At 40.2% G+C, this 21,768-nt stretch overlaps 1 protein-coding gene across 15 annotated transcripts in view; it reads right to left on the bottom strand.

Moving 5' to 3' along the window:
- The window catches only part of MAP2 (microtubule associated protein 2), a 245,981-nt gene extending 225,436 nt beyond the window's left edge, over positions 1-20,545 (bottom strand). For all 15 annotated transcript variants that reach the window (XM_081937821.1, XM_081937827.1, XM_081937822.1 and 12 more), the window contains exon 1: positions 20,311-20,545. The gene's annotated coding sequence lies outside the window, so the exon portion shown is untranslated. The remainder of the gene's footprint in view (positions 1-20,310) is intronic.
- Positions 20,546-21,768: the final 1,223 nt, after the last annotated feature.

The raw sequence follows: 21,768 nt of genomic DNA, 5'->3' as shown, positions 1-21,768 counted from the left end.
CCTGTGGAAACTACTTATATCAGTAAATAAGTTTTATCTTTTACGTATTCATTGATTGGGTATTGACATCCATCACCTGGATAATGACTTTTATTCAGTCACTCATGTAGAAAACTCTTCATTAAAACAGTAAGTGCAGTTTTGGAAGCAAGAAATAGTAGCCTTTTGTCAATATCTTGCTTCGCTGAAAGAAGTGTATTTGCAAATTGTGAGTTGTCTCAGAAAAGGTTTCAAAGACATGGTATGAATTATGGAATTATTCAGTGAGAACCGTCATGAATGATAAGTTGTAGCATGTAGAACTTGAGTGAAACCAGGTGGTAATGTGTCTGAAATTTGCCATACATTTTGGGTTCTTCAGCACCTTGATGCTGTGATTCCATGTGATCAGGGTGTGAGTAACCATGCGTGACATTGGGCAGTGCAGTCAAGTGAGGAATTCTGATTGTGTACTAATGCTCAGCAAGGTCTCTGAATTTCTGGATTTATTCTCCAAGCTGGTAGTTGAGTTCCTCCAACTTTCAGTGCTAGAAGAGTTCAACTACCATGCCTTGAAAGTTAATGGTTTCCATTACAACTATAGGCCTATCTCAGGTAATCTCTCGCACAATACATGTACCTTAAGTGGACATATGTTAGACCTTATTTTTGCCTCCAATATATTACATGATCTGGATATGGAGAGGTTTTTCAACACAGTTTTGCTGTGGTCAGATTACGGTATGTCCTGATCATGCCAACTTGCTATCTGGGACTTTCTATGGGGTGCATAGACCTATTTAGATGCAAATTGTTTCCAGAGGGTGCTTAAAAATTTCCCAAGAATCAGGCAAGGCAACCTTCTCAAAGCTTTGGTGAGCCACTGGGAAAGGCAACTGAGCCAAGCATTGGAAGAGATCGTTTTCGAGCAACCAATTCTAGTTAGTGCCTTGATTTACTAAGAACTTCTGCGAAACAAAGAAATATAAACGGAGAAAAACAAAAAAATGACTTTGACTGAGCACAGGTATGCATCGTCATCGGGGCTTATTCAGTGATGATAGAAAGGGAAGCATTATTACGTCTTCTCCCTTACATCCTTGATGGGCTGTTGTTCTTGTTCAGGGCAGGTAATTCCCTTCTGCCTTACTATTATGACCAATGTGCACCCTGCATTTTCCTGATACCAGTTGTTCAGATATGCCAGAATGCTCAATCATGATTGAGGCATCATTTTGATATATTATCTAGGGCCCTCACTGGACTGTGAACTCTGAGGGCATAGATAGGATATTGTCTAAGTTATCTTTTGTGACTTGTAGAATGTTTCCTTGTCCATCCTGGCTCCTTCATGGAGCAGAGGAAGTGTGACTATTGAGATCCAAGAGACTGTCAATACCAGCCTTGGGAGGCGCATTGCCAGCAGCTCTTAAAGAGGCAGTAGCTTGTCTCTTGTCAGTCTAATATATAGACCACACTAGGAAATTAACTCCCCAGGAAAGCTGATACAATTTTACTGAGACTGGCTTATTGAGACAATAACAGAGTCTTGCAAGTCTGATTGTTCAACACCTCCTCCCTCTTCTTATACCCAGTGAATCAGAGCAGTGTCTGCCCAAGCCAGTACTGAATGTTATCTCATCCCTCCAGATTTTAAAAAAATGTTTCAGTCCCTTTTGCCTAAGTAACAATTATTGCATATTTCTGTCACAGTCATCTTCCTTACTCTCCACACTCCTTCCAAAAAGATCCTGCCTGCACCTATGGGTCTGGATAAGTATCTGCCAACCTTCCCTTTGGAGAAAATCCAGGGCAGATCAAGTAGAGCACCCAACATGAAGTGAAATATCTGGAACCTTTCCCATCAGTGTTTAGGCCCAGATTTAGAATTAAGACAGACAGAACTAGTTGTTTTTCTTAAAACCTTTATCACAGGTTGGATGAGCAGCCTTTTACATCTCTCAGTGGCTCTTGGAATGCACCTGGAATACTGCAACCAATTTTGGTCACCATACTACAAAAAAGATGTTGAGACTTTGGGAAAAGTTCAGAGAAGAGCTACTAAGTTTATTAAAGACCTGGAGATTAAAACATCTCAAGAATGGCTGCAGGATTTGGGTTTGGCTAGTCTAAAGAAAAGAAAAATTAGGGACAACATGATAGCAGTATTCCAGTATTTGAGGGGCTGCCACAAAGAAGAGGGGGTCAAATTATTCTACAAAGCACCAGAGGTCAGGACAAGAAATAATGGTTGGAAACTAATCAAAGAGAGAAGCAACTTGGAACTGAGAAACATCCTAACAGTGAGGACAATTAAACCAGTGGAATTCAGAAATAGTGGGTGTTCCATCACTGCAGGTTTTTAAGAAGAGGCTAGACTTATCTGAAATAGTATAAGTTCTTTCTATTCTATTCTATTCTTGTTACACTCAACTATGTGATCTTATATAGACCATCTTCTGGAGTTGGAATCTAGGGACATTCTTTTGCAAAGGTTCCATTCCATCCTTTGTAGTCAAATTCAATCTTTAGGGGAAGACGTCTGCCCAATGATCCCTGATTTGGGAGGGGGGGAGTGCTGCAGAGATTGATCCTCTCTTCCTTGCTCTTTAAAATGAAGCTGCAGGGTGAGATCATCTGAGAGTTTATATCACAATACCTACAACATGCAGGTAATACTCATCTTTATCCCCCTCTGGACCATAGGGAAGATGCCCCAGGGCCAATTTCAAGAGGTAAAGGGGGCAGAAGCAGAAAGCACTGCTTCCTAGCTGAAGTGCCCATCGCCAGTTCACTAGTTCACCATCACGGTGAAGATCAGAATGGCCTCTGATCTTTCTGAATTCAGAAAGTTGTTGAAAAATAAACTGTTCTAGAAGGTAATTTAAGCAGATTGGGCTATCTTTTTATTTTTATTTTTTTGCTTGCTTTGAATTACTTTATATGCCTACAATGCTAACTGCTGAGAATTATTTGACTGCAGTGGAATATAAATGTGATATAAAGATAACATAAAAGCTAAGGGATCATGTCTCTTATAAGAACTGGGATGAGGAGAAGGAGAAAAAGAGAAGAGTGAAAATAAAGAGATTAGGGGGAAGTTGAATAACCAGGTTACAAATTGAGGCTTAAAAAGGATTAGAAAATGGTTCTTCTGGTAATTTAGCAATTAAAACCAATCTCAATTTCATATTTCATACACATAATTCATATTCAGCCTGGGGCTTCCTTTAGGCAACACATATTTTTGCCACTTTGCACATGTCTAAGGGGACTGTATCAAGTGTGAAGTTGCTCTGATTTGTCAAAACATCTCCTCAGGCAACTAGACACAAGTGGATGAAAATTACTCAACAAAGCATATTATGAAGCAATAGGCTATTCGGATATAAATGCAAATGCAAATAAATCTGTAATGGCTGATTCTGGAACTAGAACAACCAGTCAGAATGACAGAACAAAACATGAGTAGCCCAAGGGGGGAAATGCTGGTTTCATTTTCTCTTTATTATTAAAATCTTGCAACTGGTCTCTGCCCACCCACAGCTCTGCATGAAAGAGCATCAGGAGCACACATTGCTCAGTGAAACCCTGGTAATAATCTCTGAGGCCTGGTGTTTTAAGCAGACTGAATATAGACTGAAGCTCAGGCCTATAAGCCTATCTGGTTTAATTGCCACTAACTTTAACCACGTCTGTAAGCCATCTATCTATCCAGTATTTGGGACTTTAGCCTTTCTGATTGAGAGCACCCTTATCACTCTACGGAAATCAGTTCATTTCAGTTTAAAGACATAGGCAATGGTCTTCTTTTTGCTTTTTTTTTAATCAATACTTTACTGTCACTATTCCAGGACTGATCTGATTTTAAGAGAATGTACCTTTACAAGGCATTGCTTCCCTAATGGCTTATCAGTTATGGCCTAAAATAAACCTTTCATTCTCAATGATGGATTATTTGGGGATAAGGACAGAGTAGATCCATTGCTTAGGACACAATGAATTAAAAGTGTAATTTAAAAAGTCACAGCACAGAATAGAATCATAGTGATTCAGAGTTATAGGTAAGGTCTGAAGTTTAATACAGATCATGGGATTCTGATCAACATGAGGCTTTCAGATCTAGCAGCAGTTTTCAAGCACAAAAAGGGAAGAATCGCTTTGGGACAATGCTTCCTTTCTTGGAACCTCCTATGCTTTCCAAAATAAATTCCAGTCCTTTGGAGCAGATCTGGATAGATGCATGGACCCATTGACAGACTGGGACACTAATAAAAATCAGCTTTCCTTTCAGTTCACAAAGCTTCACCTGGGTTAATGAACTAGAAAAGATGCTACTGTATACAACCTCTTTTCTTCACTCTATTTTCAGATAGTTATGGATAGATCTTCATTTCAAGTTACATTTAGCAAGACAAAAACCTTCAGGATCAGCTGCTAGGCACAAAGAACTGAGCAAATTAAAGCATGTTCAATATTGTTACTGCCATTTCATATAATCCCATGTTTCATCCTTCAATGCTATAGGCCTTCTATTGCTTGCTCTCATATCTGGCTCCTGGACTCAGAAGGGAATCTAACCGACCAGTGGGAAAATCACATTATATCAGAGAAAAGAGCCTCTAAGATATCAAGGCATAAATATTCAATGAGGAAGACTTCTTTTCTCCAAATTTGCAGGTTTTCAGAGTTATAAAATATTTCAGTTTTTCTTGATTTATTGTATACATAACTGCTTTCAGTTAATCAACAACATTTTGTTTCTGAGACACTTAATATTTTGGAGAGGAGACTGGACAATGATCCAAATGAGATAGGAAAGGATCACAGAGGAAGAATTTTCTGCTTTTTCCCCCCTTCTGGATTGTCCTGGGGAGTCTAATTTTTCAAAATTATATCAGAATCGATGTAGCCTTTGCAGGGCAGCCTTTTGTATGTTTCTGCCACAGTAAGGAAACCCTTGAGTCTTCGGTACTAAACACAGATGTAGCATTGATCCTGTTATACCACTTTTGTTGCTCATTTTTCAAAATGTAATGTTCTTCTGGAGATCCATATGCAAAGGAACTAAAGTTTCCTAAAGAATCAAGAAGCTTGCCATAATCTTATTATTAAATTGAGAACTGGACTGAGTTTAGACAGCACTGAGCTATATGACTAAATACATTTATTTATTTTATTTATATCCTGCCTTTTCTCCAGGAGCTCAAGATGGTTTTCATGGGGGATTTCCCTTCATTTTACTTCCACAGCTATTACCCTAAGAAATAAGTTGAATTGAGAGTTACTGACTGGTCTCACCAGTCTCAGTTCAACACCTTAACCACTAAATATCGTGTTAGCTATGACTAAATATTGGGACTTTCAAGATTACCTGCCTATTGTGTACTTGATGAGTGATAAACCTATAAACCTTCAGATGTTGAAATAAAATCTCTGATTAGGAACTGATGAAGTTACAAGCCAACAGCATCTCCAAGCTCACAATTTCTTCAATACGGTGGAAGAAATATAAGATTGTAGGTTCAAATAAAAAGAATAAATAGCATCAAAATAATCACACAACAGCAAGTATTCGTAGGACAGGCTTCTTTAAAGCAATTCTTCTGCTTAACTAGATTTTCAATGGTTCTCTTATGTGACAGAGTGACCTACTTGGGAGTGGGCATCATAGACTCTATATAATGTCACATTACATTATACCAGTAATAGCATGTAGGTGCTATTATGAAATGACTTTTGTATGTGGATGGTTAAAATCTAACATGCAATTCAAGCAAATAAATTCATAAATAATCTAGATGCGAGGTTAGAAGGGGAGCTCATCAGATTTGCAGATGGCATCAAGCTGGGAGAAATTGCTAAAACTTTAGAAAACAGATTCAAGTTTCAGAGGGATCTTGACAGACTTGAACACTGGGCCCTAAGTAACAAGATTCAGCTCAGTGGTGAGAAAAATAAGGTCCTGGATTTAGGCAGAAAAAACTAAATTCACAGGTATAGAATAGGGGGTACATCACTCAACAGTAGTAACTGTGAGAGAGAGCTAGGTGTCCTAGTGGATCACCAATTAATTATGAGCCAACAATGTGTTATAAAAAGTCAATGCTGTTCTAGGCTGTATAAACAGAGGGATAGTGTCAAGACAATGAGAAGTGATAGTACCACTTTACATTGGACTGGTGAGACTACACTTGGAATACTGCATTGAATTCTGGTCACGGTACAAAAAAGTTGTTGAGATCCTGGAAAGTGTACAGAGAAGAGCAACAAAGATGATGAAGGGTCTGGGGGCTAAACTGTATGACAAATGGTTGAGGGAGCTAGATATGTCTAGCCTATTGAACAGAAGGATTAGAGGAGACGTGTCTTCCAGTATTTGAAGGGCCACAACAAAGAAAGGTTCTGCATGCCACCTCTGGCGCGCGTGCCATAGGTTTGCCATCATGTGCTTATGGGATTGTGGGTGCTCCATCACTGGAGGTTTTCAAAAATAGGCTGGACAGCCATTTGATTGACATTTTATGAAGCTCCTACCTTGAGCTGGCAGTTGGACTAGAAAGACTCCGGGGTCTCTCCCAGCCCTACAATTCTATGTTTCTAGATTTCTCTGTTTCAAACAGAGCTGTGATTTCTAACTGATTGCCTCTTCTTCTTTGAATGCCATACCTGACAGAAAATGTAGATATTTCAAAATGGCTAAGGGTTTAATTTTATTATTATAGTAGGAAGGAACAGTATTAGTAAACACAACAGATAAATAGCCCAATGGCATCTATAACTGATTGTCAACTGATGGTTTATTTTCAACACTGGTTCACCAATAAGAATAGAATTACATATCCCTAATTCCAAGAAAATAGTGGGTTCTTGAGATCTAGGAGCCCACTCAGAGTAAATTCCTATTGTTCAAAAGCTCACATTTAGTATATTTTTATCTGTGAACTTTTTAGAATTTTATTTGCTCCTTAAATATATTTTATATCTTTCTGAATGAGAAGCATAAAGAGAAGAGAGCACATTTTTGCATTGAGTCACACTCATATTAATAACCTTGTTCTGCCCCCTGCTGAATGTCAAAGAAGAAATTAGGAAACTTACCCTTATTTAAAATGGATTCCATTCCATAATCTGTTTTGTGCCAAAACGTGACTTTTTGCAATGAGAAAAGTTTGGAGCTGAGGGTGGGGTCAAGATGAGAAGATATCTGGAGATTGGAGAATGATATCTAATTATGGGATTTGCTAAGTTTATTAACACTGCAGACTCTCAAGAGTCTTTTCCCATCAGAAGCCAACACATAAAACATACAGGGGAAATGACTGTGTGGATTCCTCCTTAAAGTAATAATCATAGATATACATTCTAAACCTCATATCATCAGATAGTATTTTGAAAGCACATGTGTTTGCCAAGATAGAATACAAGCCAATATCCTAGATACATTTCTATCAACACACCTACTCCTTTAACACTCCTAAATTCCAAGCCTCCTCTACTGGTGTAAATTCCCTACATGAGTCAAAATCCTAAGGTCCTGCAAATTCTCCCCATACTACTACTATTTATTTATTTTCTTATCACATGTAGGACAACCAAATTAGTGGCACTGAGATTGAATTGAAGAAACTGAGGCCAACTGATTTCATTTCTCAGGCAAGGATAGAAAACAGCTGAAAAAAACTTTATTATCACTGATCCAAACCCAGATAAGCATTTTTTTAAAAAGAATCTATTAGTGTGAAGTGTTCCTGTCTTTTTCTGGAAAATATCCCAGGAAATAAGCTGATATAACAGTCCTAGTAACTCACATCCAAAGATAAACTAGATTTGATCTGCATAGGTTTCCAAAATAGCCTAGGGTCAACTTTCATTTATACATTTCAAACCACACAAGAAATGGCTGCTACAAATCACAAAGTTCCCAAAATGTGCACAAGCATTCCAAAACATTACAAATAGCTTATTTTTATTACCTTAATAGCACACGTTTAAACTATGAAATCCTATGATACAAGCAATCTCCGTTTTTTCCCTAAAAGTTAGGAGTCAGGCTCATACCTATTCATTTATATGCCAATGATATGGCTAATTTCTATACTAATCAAGTTGGTATACCATCAGATGTCTGGTATTGTCTGGTATTATAAAATAAAAAATAATTATAAGTCATATATAATTTATATATTTTCAGATTTTAGAGGATTGCTTTCACATCCCTGATGTTTGGGGCGAACCTATCAGCTCCTTTGCCAATAATGCCTAAATTACAAGGCTATAATGGCCTTTCCTTTTAATAGAGTGCCACATTTTTAAAGCCATGCCAAACAGACAAATGCTGCACAGTTCCCAGGATTGAATCTACAAGCAAAACTTTTAACATCTGAATTTACTTATTCACATACCTAACACCATTCAATTTATCAATGACTCTGATCATATTCATAATTCACATTGGTGATTTTGACACTTGGAAGCAGAAGTAAATTCCCCCAAGTGTGAGTTTAAAGCCAATCTTTCCAACTGAATCTCTTACTGCCTTAATAGAATTATACTTCAATATTAAAAATCTCAGGGCAATCTCCAGTTCCTCTGGCTTTTGAGATGATGAAGACTGAAGATGATCAATATGTATATCAAATAGCCTTGAATGAAATCCCTACCCTCATCTGGCTAAGTATTTTATTCTTAGTGATTTGGCAAAGAAAATACAACACTAAGGCCAGTGTTCACCTCTGTACATGATGACACAGTGTTTGTGCTTTAGCAAAAGTTATGCTATCTTAATTTTAATTCTTATTATCTGTAGGATATATTAACAGGCAAGACTTTTAAAATCTGTGTCATATCAAACTTTGATCTTATGTAAATTGGTCTTCAACCATAAATAAATCTCAATTGTACAAATTTGGCAAATTTCATCTGCTGTTAATTTGTTGAATTTGATCATTGGTTACAATAAAGTATTACTACTATTTTTTTAACTTCAGCACTGGAGAAGACTCTTGAGAATATGATGGATAGCAAATGAACAGGCTATTTATTGGTTTTACATCCTGCCTTTATTTTTATTTTTTTATAAATACTCAAAAAAGCAACATACCTAACACTCCATCGGCCTGTTTTCCCCACATAATCATACTTTGGACAGATTATACAATGGCCATGCTCTCTGTGGAAGTCAAAAGTGCTGTGAAAGGAAAGGGATGATCAATAGCAACGTGAATGGATTCAATTATACCAAGAATGGATGAATGATTGGAAGGTCTGAAGGAGCAGGTTGGGGACAGAGCCTCCTGAAGAAAATCTATCTCTATGATCACCAAGAATCAACACTATCTTGATGGTACATAATCAATGTTTTGTTTACTAAGTTTTATTTAATAAAGACATTGCCTCTTCTCCACTGAGTGTTTAATTGTGCCATTAATGTGGCATTATATGAAATTAAGAATGGCCAAAGAAAATAACGTAAGTAATTAGAAGAGCTGATATTATTGTGCAGTATGCTTATCTTTTTCAATCTCATCTGAATCAGGTGTTACACTTTCTAGAGGCAGTACAGGGCTGGATGGAGATCAATACAATTCCATTTTGAAAAAATAGAGACGATATTGGTGAATAGTTTGATTTTAAATAATGGGAAAACAGCATTTTCTGGATGTGTGCCTGCCATAAAATCTGGAATATAGTTATTCCTGATACAGTTTGTTATGGAAAACGTAGCTGGTAATACCAACTAGAAATACCTCTAGCTGTCCATGTTTAGGCTGATGCAAAGGTTGGTTACTAAGAGTGTCAAAACTTTGCTTGTATTATTTACATTTAAGAGTAGCTCAAAATATTGCTGCTTATATAAGATCCTTACAGCAAAAGTCTTCTTGTAATATGCGCCAACCTATACCATTTTGGGAAAGAGTCCTAATCATTCTTTGTTGACAGGCAGTGTCTTGAGGAGAGAGGAGAATTACATGACTCTCTCAGTTGTGACACCCTAGTAAGGAACTCAAGGCTCTTGTAAGCACTTCAATGGTTCAGTTTTGCAAGTTGAGGGTGATATATCTCTTGACTGAGTTTTCTGTTTCTTTTTAAATAAGTTTGCTATTTTACCAACAGTTATAGTAATATTTTCATTCTAGACCGACTTGTATTTTATTTTAGTGTAGTAAATCACTGTGATTTTATTAATCAGTTCTGCCCTGGAGTAAGTTTTTGCAAAGGATGGTATACAAGCATCTTAAATACATGAGCTGTTAGTCAAACGAACTAATAGTATGACATAGTATAAACTGATTGATGTTCAATTTGTACAGATACTGTTTAAATAAACAAAAATGCTAAATGTTTTCAATAAAATATGAAACAAGACTGTGCACAGCTAGTTGTAGCGTGATCCAGATGACAAGCAACTCAATATTTGTCTCTGCCTTCTAAGACAAGGGAGTAAAGGAAGAATTAGATGAAACAGATTGCTACCAGTTTAATAGAAGACAAGAATTAATAAGTACATAAATAAGTTGCAGGGGGAGAGAGAAAATAAAGGTACTAAAGCATCTTTTTTTCCCAAGGATTTACAGTATTTTAAATACATATCTTAATACAATACAGAACCACTTTTTACTAAACAATAGATGTTCTCTGGAAAAGGTTTCAATATTTTCGCTGTCTTGTTTTGGAAATCCCTGATCCATCTGGTTTTTAAAAGCATATTTCCCCCTGAACCGAACAATTGGAAGAGATAACTAGCTCACAACACTGAATTTCAGCCAAAGTGATACAGGAGTTGGTATTTTTATGACATCTGTGTGGGCTTTCATCTGACTTCACTTTTCTTGCTGCAGTATAATCTGCAAAGTACAGTATGCATTCAGTATTTTCAGCTCTTTTTAAATTAGCTCATTTGATCATTACAGCCTCCTTAAGCAAAACATAAGCCATATTCAAACACATGGGGAAATACCACAATTTGAGGATACAGTGAAGAGCATCCAGATGGACAAAATATCTCATTTCCAGACAGTTGTTATATGTCCCACTTTTGTTTGCAAGAAAAATGTTTGTGTCCCTCCTTCCATGGACACCTTGCTTTACCCAAGGAAGGAAGAGGGACAACACACAGTCTTCTCCACAACTTTTCGTGATGGAAATATTCCATGATGATCCTGATCAAACCTCCTTATTCATTCCACCTCCCTTTTTTTAAAGTGTGGGGATGGAGTCTCAGTCAATGACATCAAAGAATTTACACAAGAGGAGAAGGTGGCACAGCTCTTTTACTGCCACACAAAGAAAAGGTACACCATTAATATACAAATAGATGTTTAGGAATATTTTTATGTTTGCATCATTAAGCATTAATTGTCACCATCATAGCAATTGGAACTTCTACTCAGAAGTGTCTGATTATCTTTCTAAATAAATAAGACCATTGAAAAGCCCTGCCCTGAATCCCAAAGAAATCAATCCAAAACAGAGGACAATCTGGATAACTACATAGGAATTTTGTGAGGCTGGGGGGACAGAGCTACAGTAAGATCGCAATTTCTACACCTAGTATGGACTGTTACAATATATTTACCCATGTTTATTTTTTTATATATGTCTTTTGTTGTGACCGAAATACATTACAGCAATCAAAATAATAGACATTGCTATGTTTAGATTGCTATGCTGCATTTCTGTCACGAAAATTGGTACTACATACCAAGTCAAATGACAGGATACATTTCTGAAACATTTTCAAATTCAGAAACATCATTTTGAAAAATTAAAAACTGACACAGAATGGTTACGAATTCATAACTTTGCTCCTACCTTTGGTTTTCAGAAGTTGTGTTACATAGGCACAGCTGTCCCAAAAGACTGGTCTCTTCCTCCCCCCACCTCCCCCCACCTACTCCCCCCTACTGCCACCCAATAAAACAATGACTTTCACCACAGCAGGTAAGAAAATGTTTTCTATGAAAAATGATCTGGAGGTACCTTCTCTTTACCATATATATATCCTGTTCCTTAGGATTACTAATTCAGAAGTAAAAAGCATTGAAAAAGAAGAGAGCCATTTCTTAAAAACAAAGCGAGAAGAATGGTTACACATTTAGTTTCATATCTCAGATTTCAGAATGAAAATTGGAAATTAGGTTTATGCCTCAAGTAGTAGTGATGACACCCCCTTCCCCCCATTTCTTCAACATTTAGATCAATAAATGATTAAGAAATTAACTGAAGGACTAAACGATGACACAAAGAAGACTGTGAGAAGTCACTGGGAAAAAACAAAGATAAAACAGAACCAGCACTCATTGTTTATTTTCAAAAAGCAGAGTTTAAATTGAATTTTAACCCTGTCACCTTCCTTTAACTAAAAAAGAAGTAATCAAGCATAAGATTCAATCTTCTGCTTATAAATTCCCTCTCTCTTCCCAGGCAGCTAATTGCCCGTTTGTGAAAACAGCTACAAGAGGGGGTAAATGTCAGCATATCTGGACAATCTATCAGGGCCTCCACCTTGACAAGTCGCAAGATCAGGGGGGCTTATTCTCAGTGATACACTGTTGAGGAGAACACATTTGTGTCTTCTTTTGCCTATGGCCTGAGCATTAGGAAGGCCTAAGTAGAAGCAACTTTTCAAAAAGCACCAGAAAAAGTGAGTCCTGCTAAACTCAATCAGACCCATTTAAGGGAATACACACAGCAACTTCCTTGTCTGAATATACATCATCAGTCTGAGCCTTGAATAGCAAAAGTGTGTCAGTATTTTATTCCTCATTAGATTATGGTTGATTGAATCAATAAACACTTAAACTGTTACCATGAATAACTACCATTCGCTCATACATTGGAAGGGTTCTCTAGAGATGGTGTGTTTTCTTTTTTCTTTTTTTGTTAAAGTTGAATTCATGAGAAAACTTATCAAATGCCTGCCTGCTTGCTTGGTACAGACAGATTCAATTTTTAAAAAATTGCTACCCATGTTATTTTAGTAAACAAGCAGAGGAATAATACTACCACAATGTTTTAGATATATTCAGAGAGATCAGCAACAGCATAAGTACTTCAATGCTGCTTTTTTAGAAATAAAAAATAAGATTGCGGTCATAAAAATGTATCAATCCAAGAACTTATCTTTTACCATCTTCATTGCTGTAGTTTTAATATGCAAGTGACCTCTGTTAGGTGGTCTTGTACGTATATCAATAGTTAGAAAATCTGTTTATTTAATTAGACATATTTAACATACAATCCAACTCCTCAGACTCCAGGTTGCGTATAGTAATTAGATTGAAACAAAACAGGTACAGTAGTTTTGGAATTAACCTGCTGAAAACTCTTATACACTAATTGTGTTATTGCCCACATAACTGATGAGGTGCTTCTTAGTGCTTCAGTTTGACAAAAGGCCAAGACCATTTCTCAGGGAGAGTGAGTGCTCTTAGGTTCCTTATACCTCAGCATGAAAGAAGCACACTGTTACCTGCATGGAAGTGATCCACTTCCTGAGTCATTGAATCTGCACTCACCAAGCAGTACCAAGCTTTTAGGATTCACTCTCTCTCTCAATCACCTCAGTAAATAAAGCTAGTGGGACTGATCATCATCCAAAATGCTTCTTCTATAACAAGAAAGTGCATTTTCTACTAGGGAACCTCCTAGATCAGTGATGGCGAACCTTTTTGCCTCGGGTGCCAAAAGCATACTCACCCCCATAATTTAATGCCCCCAGCGCTGTGCCCTCTGCACATGTGTGCATGACACACACATGCATGCGCGCATGGCTTTCTTGGATCCTGGAGAGGGTGAAAACTGCCTCCCCTGCACACACACCCCGAAGGCCCATTTTCCGACTTCTGGGAAGCCTGGTAGGTCCAGTTCTTGCCCTTCAGAGGCTTTCTAGGAGCCTGAGGGGGGCAAAGAAATAGCCCAAGACGCAACCTGGAAGTTTGGAAATGGACTTCCGGGTTGCCCATTGGGCTGTTTTTCTCCATCCGGAGGCTTCAGGAGTCAGTGACTCAAACCCAATCTCAAAGGCTGCTCAATATGCAACTTTCCCAAAGTGTTGAGGATTTCAGTCACTCCTCTTCTTCCTCCACAGACACTCCACTCTTCAGCCACCTGCTAATATTTGCCACCAGAAGGGACAACTGACAACTGCAAACCCATATCACATCAACACTGTAATGTAAGCAGAGCTGTCCTCCAGTGAAAGCTAAAAGACTGCAGATTTATCTGAACTAAAAGTCTAGTCTGCCAGCTTCCTTTTTTAGTAGATGGTGTGTTATTAATAACAAAACTCTGTTCTGAAACCCAGCCTAGCCATTGTGCATCCACACATACCATGAAATGTGTCAAACAAGAGGTAGCAATTGTGTACATAGTGTTTAAACAAGTCTGTGATCACTCTCATATCTTCACAGAATTATACCACTAAAACTCACAAGATAAACTGGTAATGTAATTTACCATCAGTTTCCCAGGGGGAAAAATAGGCTTAATGCATATATAACAATAGAAAAAAAGATTTATTTTTAAAGAAGCCTATAAAAATGATTCTGAAGCTTTGAAACTGCAAGATATCAGTCGTCCCCTGCAAGTCCTCAAAAGGGCAAGCTAAAAAAGGAATGAACCTCAGCCCCCAAAAGGGGACTGCATTAAGCAAATTCAATGGATACTGCAATCTGACTCAGTAATAAAACAGAAGGAAAGTTATTTATAGGGCAATTGTATTCATGTCTACTCAAAAGAATGTCTCATTCTGTTCAATGCAACTTGCTAGCAAGAAAGCCTGTGTGATATTGCCACTTAAATGAAGTATATAAAAAAGACAATTGTCTGTTTAATTTCTACGCATTTACTTGCCGTGAGAGTAGACAAACTAAAAGAACATGTATTTGCAGAAAAAAATATAAGAAAAAATCACGACTGTATTGCCTGGAACCCTCATGATTAATATCAAATACTTTCCACCCCATCATCACTAAAGAAAGGAGCTCTTTTCAGTGTGAGTTTAGAAAGCCTCAATTGTGAAACTGCACCCTGGGCTGTCACAGCACAAACAAGCTGGATCCCTGCTGGCATTGCCAAGGCATCGGCTGAGATTTCTGAATCTCACTCTCCCCCAGCTTGGAAATAGCAAAGAGCTGACGTTAAGATGGCTTTACAAGAAAAGTGTAAATCCCGTAGCACCAAAGGTTTTGAGTATGCCTCCTCCAGCCACTGTCAAAGTTACCACCTAATTTTAATTTTTAATATGCCTGAAAGAAAAAGAACTTAAATTAATTGGCAATAATCACAAAAATAGCATTTAAATTATTTTTAATTGAATTTACATTCAATCTTTTTTTTTCCACTTCATTCTGGTCCCTACCTAGAGTGTAGCTCCTGGCATATCTTTTTATGGTTTACCCCCCTCCCCCAAAGTTTCCTAAAAGAATACCCCCCCCCAAAAAAAAAGACAGAAGAAATTCACCATTATTTTACCGAAAGTCATCATTCTTTTGTATTAGCCAATGGCATCAGAACAGTAGAGATTTTTGTCCCTGAAGATTAAGTCTGTTCCTAGCAGTTTGCTGTGAATAGCTGTTTTGCTTCCTCTTCCCCCGACACCCACCACCAATTCTTCTGGGCTCCTTTGCTCTACTCCTCTTCTTCTCCTAGGCAAATCTATTTTGATTATCTCAGAAGCACCAGAAACCCATAGAGGCGACCTTCCTTTCTGCTCCTCCCCTTTCTTTCTCTTTTACCATATAAAATCTTTTTTGCCTTGCTGGTATTTTCTGTTCCCAAACATATTCGCTACAAGTGCCTAAGGCTGCCTTATACCAAAGCAGGCTTCCCATCTATCCAGCCAAGAAACTCTGCAGGAAGAATCAACAATTTTCCAATCTCTTAGGCAGCCAAATCTTCTCCAGCCTGGCCGTCCCTCAAACGGAAGTTGAACCTGGGACTCTGTGCATGTGCTGCAACAAGCCCTTATGGGGCTTGTGCAATCTCTGATTGAAAACATCCTGATAGACTTCCAAACGTGCACAAGGAGTAGACCAGAGTTTTTAACAGCCTGCATGATCTCATTTATTTGCATGACTTTTAATCCCTTACTTACCACAGGCAATTCTTATGCACCACAGATGACCAAGGTGAGCTGCTACATTTATAAATCTGCACTATGGCCGAGACTGAAAACAACTTTGTACCATATTAGATTTATATCTTGCTTTAATTAAGGAGCTCAAAGTGGCATACATGGCACACACCCCATCTAGTCTCATCACCACCATAACCTTGTGAGGTAGGCTGGGCTGAGAGAGAAGGGCTGGCTCAGGAATTGATTAGACTCTACTTCTTCTCCAAGGCAAAGACGTTGAAAGTCCAAAAGAAATCCCATCCCACCTGAGTGACCAGAAAAATAGCTGCTTTCCTTTTCTTCTCCTCCACACCACAATCACTGGAACAGAGTTAGCCAGCCATTTATTTATTTATTTATTTTTGTCTCAAGCTTAATGAACTAAAAGTGAGGAAAATGAATCAGGGATCATTTCGGGGCTTCTGGCAAGAGGAGCAGTTCGAATCTATATCAATAAGCCACAAACCTGGGTTCTTGGCTTCTTCCAGTCCCTGAAAGGTAATTATGCTCATCACGTCAACTTGCCATTTTACCGACTCCCCCCAGTGAAAGAGCACAGCTGGCGATTAAGCTCCCCTTGAAAGCCCTTTGCTGGGTTGAGACAGATGGCTTCAGAATCCCCACCCACCCCATTCACAAGCAGCCATGCAGGCTCCTCTGCCCAATACAAATCTTGTGAGGGGGGTATTGTTGGGGCTCTCCCATCTGACAGAGGAGAGGCTTGGTGCCTTTGAGAGCGCCCCCTGGTGCTGCAGAAGGAAGGTAGCTCAGAGCTCTGGCTGAAGAGGAAGCTGGTGACAATCAGATTTTGTTCTCTGCATATGAAGACAATGGGCTTAGCGCCTTGTCTGGCACCAAGAAATACAATGGATAAACACTAGCTCTACTTGAGAGGTGTACATCAATTAATATATGCGTAGTTTAATCAAGCATAAGGATAAGAGTCCTTGGATGGGCTGGATCAACAAGGAATTATTTATTTAAGCTTTTCATCACACAATTCTTAATTATCACTTATGATTTATGAGACATCATGCAAAGCAGCCCACATTAGCTGGGGATTCTGGGAATAGCACACAATGCAAAAATACTCCAACCGGGAAGGCTGAAGGGTGCAATGTATTGGATATTTTAAAAGATACGTCTTCCTCCAGTTTATCTCAGCTCCCTGTGGTTATGTGAATTTGTCCATGTTATCGTCTTTGCACAATATATTCTTTTGCCTGTCTTCCTCTTGGATTTTCTTCAATTTTCCAGCCTGTTCTACACGTTGGGGTTTTCTTGATGTTCTCCATCAAACTGTTAAGCAGTACCAATCTTGCTTAGTTTTCTGAGATCAGACAAAGTCAACTGGGTTCTGCCACCTCTTACGTCTTATATTCCCTTTGCCTTAATTAATTTTTTTGTATATTCGTATTGTGGGAAGAGGATGGCGTGGAAAGAAACCATACTAGAAACTGAACTCCTCAGAGCTAATGTTCCACTTTGTTTTCATATTTACAAATAAGTACAGCTGAATTATTAGGGTTCGAACAAAAACCACGGATCATGACAAGGGGGTGGCAGCTTGCCATGTGACGGCTTGGTTATCTCTTTAATAGCATTGCAGTGATGAGTCAACAATATATCACAACGCACACAGTTCACCCTGCACACAAAACACTGTGGAAGGTGTTGGAAATGAGAACAGAAAGCGCTGTCCAGCATCTCCTTAAGATTTTTATTTGAACTACGCTGAAATTGTCCTTCAGCCAAATTTCAAATAAATAAATAAATATGTGAGCTCAGCATCGGTTCTAGATTGAAGAAGCTCTAGGTGTGAAGATTCATTTACACAATCTGCACTAAACACTGTCAGCCCCCTGAGAAATACCCCCCGGGAAATGAATTCGTGTCCTGGCTTCAGCTCCATAGCAACCCAGAAAAGGGAGGATGAACCTGTTGCTGCTATTCGACATCAGGCAGGGTGACGCCCATAGCAGCACTGTTTTCAGAAGAGGAACACTGTCACTGCGAGCTGTGAAGTAACATCAACACCACCAGTTTCGCAGAGCTAATGCTCTCTCAGCACATTTTCTAGGGTGTCTGGAAAAAGAGCCAAATCTCCAGATTATGCCTTCACTTAAAAGGAACCAGGGAACAGCAAGAGAAAACCAACCAGTCCTGTGATGGGGATGCATCCTCTGCAAGACACTAAATGGAAAAAGGAACTGCATCTGCCACGGACCGAGTGGTCACTGTGGGAGACTGGAGAGAGGAATTAAAAAGGAAAGAGACATAATGTACAGAGTCACTTGATAGGTCAGTCCATAGATTAACACTATGTCTACAGAGTCTACAGAGAGATGGGCCGGAGAAGCAGGAAGAATGAGATGTCATTCATATAAAGACAATAAATGACGTGTGAAAAATTATGAGACGGACAACTCAAATTACAGAAACCGGTCTTTACAGAAAGTAGGTGGATTTTTGTACATGCTGGAAGCTGGAAATGAAAATTTCCCTTTTATCTGCTTGCTTTTGATCCTTGCAGTGAGAGAGATTTTACAGCTTAGCTAGATGGTGGAATGGAGAAAGGATTCTGTCAGTCCTCAGGGGCACACCTCCTCCTTCCCCCAAAGCCAGTCTCCATAGAAGCAGCCTTCATTTGAATGCTAGGGTGTGAACGCTATCCCAAACCTGTACGCCAATGACTCAGGGTGTCTGTCTTTGGAAGATCGTTCTTACTGAAAGACAAAAGGCTGCACCAGACAGCCGCTCTAGCAAAGGATTTTTGCACTCTTTACCTGCACTTAGTTAGGCACGAACATTTTGCACACTGTTTCACTTCCACCAGAGCTTTGTTCTCCACTGCCTCACTGTGGTTATCCCACATTTTCAGCTATCCCTTTTTCTATGGCTGATCATTTCAATAGAAGGAAAAATGGGGGGGAGGGGTGATCTTTTCCATTTGCTTGCTTGTCCCCGGTCCTTCCTCGAAAAACCTTTCAATTTTCCAGTTATTTACTAGAGGTTAAGAGTTACAGTCCTAAGAGCATTTGTATCCCAGGCTCACTGATGCCCTAATCAAGAAAATTAAACTTAATCTCTTTTCAAGAGGGGGATGGGAGATGAAGGTTATCAGTCACCTTCAAAGCATGTTTGCTTAATAGTTGGAGACTGCAAAAATAATAATTTAAAAAATTCAAAAAAAAAAATAGTTGGAGACTGCAGTTGGAAACCTTCCCATTGCTGCTCTTTCTCATTTGATCAAATTGTACAGATTCAACAAAGCCTCACCAAAAAATTGTCAGGCTCTCTCAGCTGGGGCACTGAAGGGTGGGACTTATTGAAAATCTGCTCCCTTCTCCTCCCCTCTTCCTATTTTCTTGAAATTTCTGTCCTTAGACAAAAGAAGGGTTGTCAGAGAAAGAGATGCTGCTACTGCATAACTGCATCGCTCTTTTACAGGGAGGGGAGAAAAGCCTTTTAAAAAAGGCATTGTGTCTGCTTTAAGTCACTCGGGGGGAAATCATTGGAAACCAAATTTTGCTAGCCTAGAAAACCTTAAACAGTCACAAGATGGGGAGAAGGTGCCAGAGCTCTTTTGTTCTTTCCTCTTTACAAGAGAACACGTGCACACATTTCCAAAGCCAACACCCCAAATTCAGCGTCGTCCCCCCGGCTGGAAGTGGGGGGGGGGGACCCCTTATTTATTTGATTTTCAAATCAGGTTTTCTCAAGGCGGCTCAAAATTCTTTGGCCAGAAGCCCGACCTTCTGCTTAGGACCAATTCTCCACTGGTCCTGCCTTATCGCCTTCCACCTTCTCTAAAGGTGGCAGGATTTGTCCTCGGCTATCGAAAGAAATCGGCCGCTGCCTGCCGCCACCCCGACCCAGCCCGAACAGGTTACCTTAAAGAATGCCGCCGCCGCCGCCGCCAAGGGGAAAACCGCTGCGGCTTGCCTTTTCCACCCGGGGACCAGCCCAGCAAAGAGACCCCGCCGGACGGCTTCTAGGGAAGGCGATTTCCTCTACCCGGGCACTGACCCAACCCAGCAGAAGATCTTTCATACAAGCGAAATAGGAGGCGAAGGGCAGAAGAGAGAACAGGGGAACGGCGGGGCGGAGGGAGAAACCCGGTCTGGGTTTCTGCCCGGCGGGGCAGGGAGGCTAACGCGCCCGGAGCTCAACTCAGATGGGCCGAGGATGCGCCGGGAGGGAGCCCTTACCCGAGACAGCTGCTCCGGCGAGTCCCACAAACTGCGGTGATGAGAAGCTGCAGACAAAACCTGCAACCGAGGAACGAAGACGCCGCCTGCGCCGCCGCCGCCGCCGCCGCCAGCCCTTGGGACACACCTCCTCCCTTCAGCCGCTCCGGCCCGGCCCCCTCGCCCCTTTACTCCACGCCCAGCCGTCGCAGCGCCACCCTCGCTTCGCCGCGATCGGGCTTTTCTCGCTCTCCGACCCAACGAGCAGCGCTGGGCGGGCCCCGGCAGCCGAGCAGCCCGGTGGGGAAAGTCTCCGCAAAGCAGCCCCGGCTTGGTACGGGAGGCGGCTGGGCGCGGCGGTCGGAGCTTTCGCGGGGGCCCTCAGCCGGGCGGAAACCTGCAGGTGGTCGCCGGGGGAGGTGACGGCAGCAGCAGCAGCGAGAAAGGGGGGGGAGAGGAGGTGTTGGCGAGCACCCACACACACACAGCTCTAGCAGCCTCGATAGTTTTGCGCCCCGATTTGATCCAAATAAGACTACTTGCGGCTCTGCATTAGATGCATATGGCCGGCGGAAGAATCGTGCTTCACGGCAGGTGGCTGTTGACAACTTAAGCATGTATGTGGCTTGGAGAAACTAAACTGTCAGCGTCCAACCAGCTTGCATCGTTGTGTTTGCATTGCAAGGGTGGAGAATGGACGCCATGGAGAGTGGTCGGACCTTGATCGTTTGTAGCAATCCACACCGGGAAGAAAATCGAACAGGCTCATTGAAATAGAATGTGATTTAGCGCAGTTTAGCATCCGTGCGGAATTCTTGGCAGAACAGCATGGCCGAAAGTCGGCCTTCTTAATGTACAGCGCCATCTTCTGGCGGCGCAGCCAAAAGGCCGCTCTAACCTTCCACAGTGCTTCTTCACATTACAAAATCTTCTCTTTCTCGTGTTCCACAGTACTGTGTTAATGAACCCACCCAAAATAGCAATCTTATATAGGTCTTTGCAGAAGGTATCTGGCCATGCCCTATGGGCTGTCAGCCTGGTGTCTGAACTCTCCAGTACTTTTCTGAGCAAAAGTTTGCAAGAAGCAATTTGAATGTGTCAAGACAGCTGCATATCTAAGCAGCATCTCACATTTTATTTCAAAAAATAGGTGTGATCTAGCGAAAAAAACAAACACAAAGATGTAGTGACAAAACATTGCATCAAGGGCTGCTGAGAATTTAAAGTTTTGTGTGGTTGTGCTACCAACTTAGAAGATTTTCACTGTTGAGTCAACAATATGTCCAGACTTTCCGTTGTTAAAGAATTTTAACCATTTAAACATGGTGAACTGAAGGAGGAAAGAATCAATATATTGGAAATAGTAGAAACTTCAATAATAAGGTTTGGTCTGGTCTATGCCTCTTCAGTGATTATTCCCTCCAAATCAAAGGAAAGACTGATTATCAATAGTGATTTGATTGCAAAAGCCTCTTTGAT

Source organism: Natrix helvetica (assembly GCF_964273705.1).
Source record: "Natrix helvetica genome assembly, chromosome: 1".
In the NCBI taxonomy this organism is placed as follows: domain Eukaryota; kingdom Metazoa; phylum Chordata; class Lepidosauria; order Squamata; family Natricidae; genus Natrix; species Natrix helvetica.
This window is presented reverse-complemented; position numbering and strand designations above follow the sequence as displayed.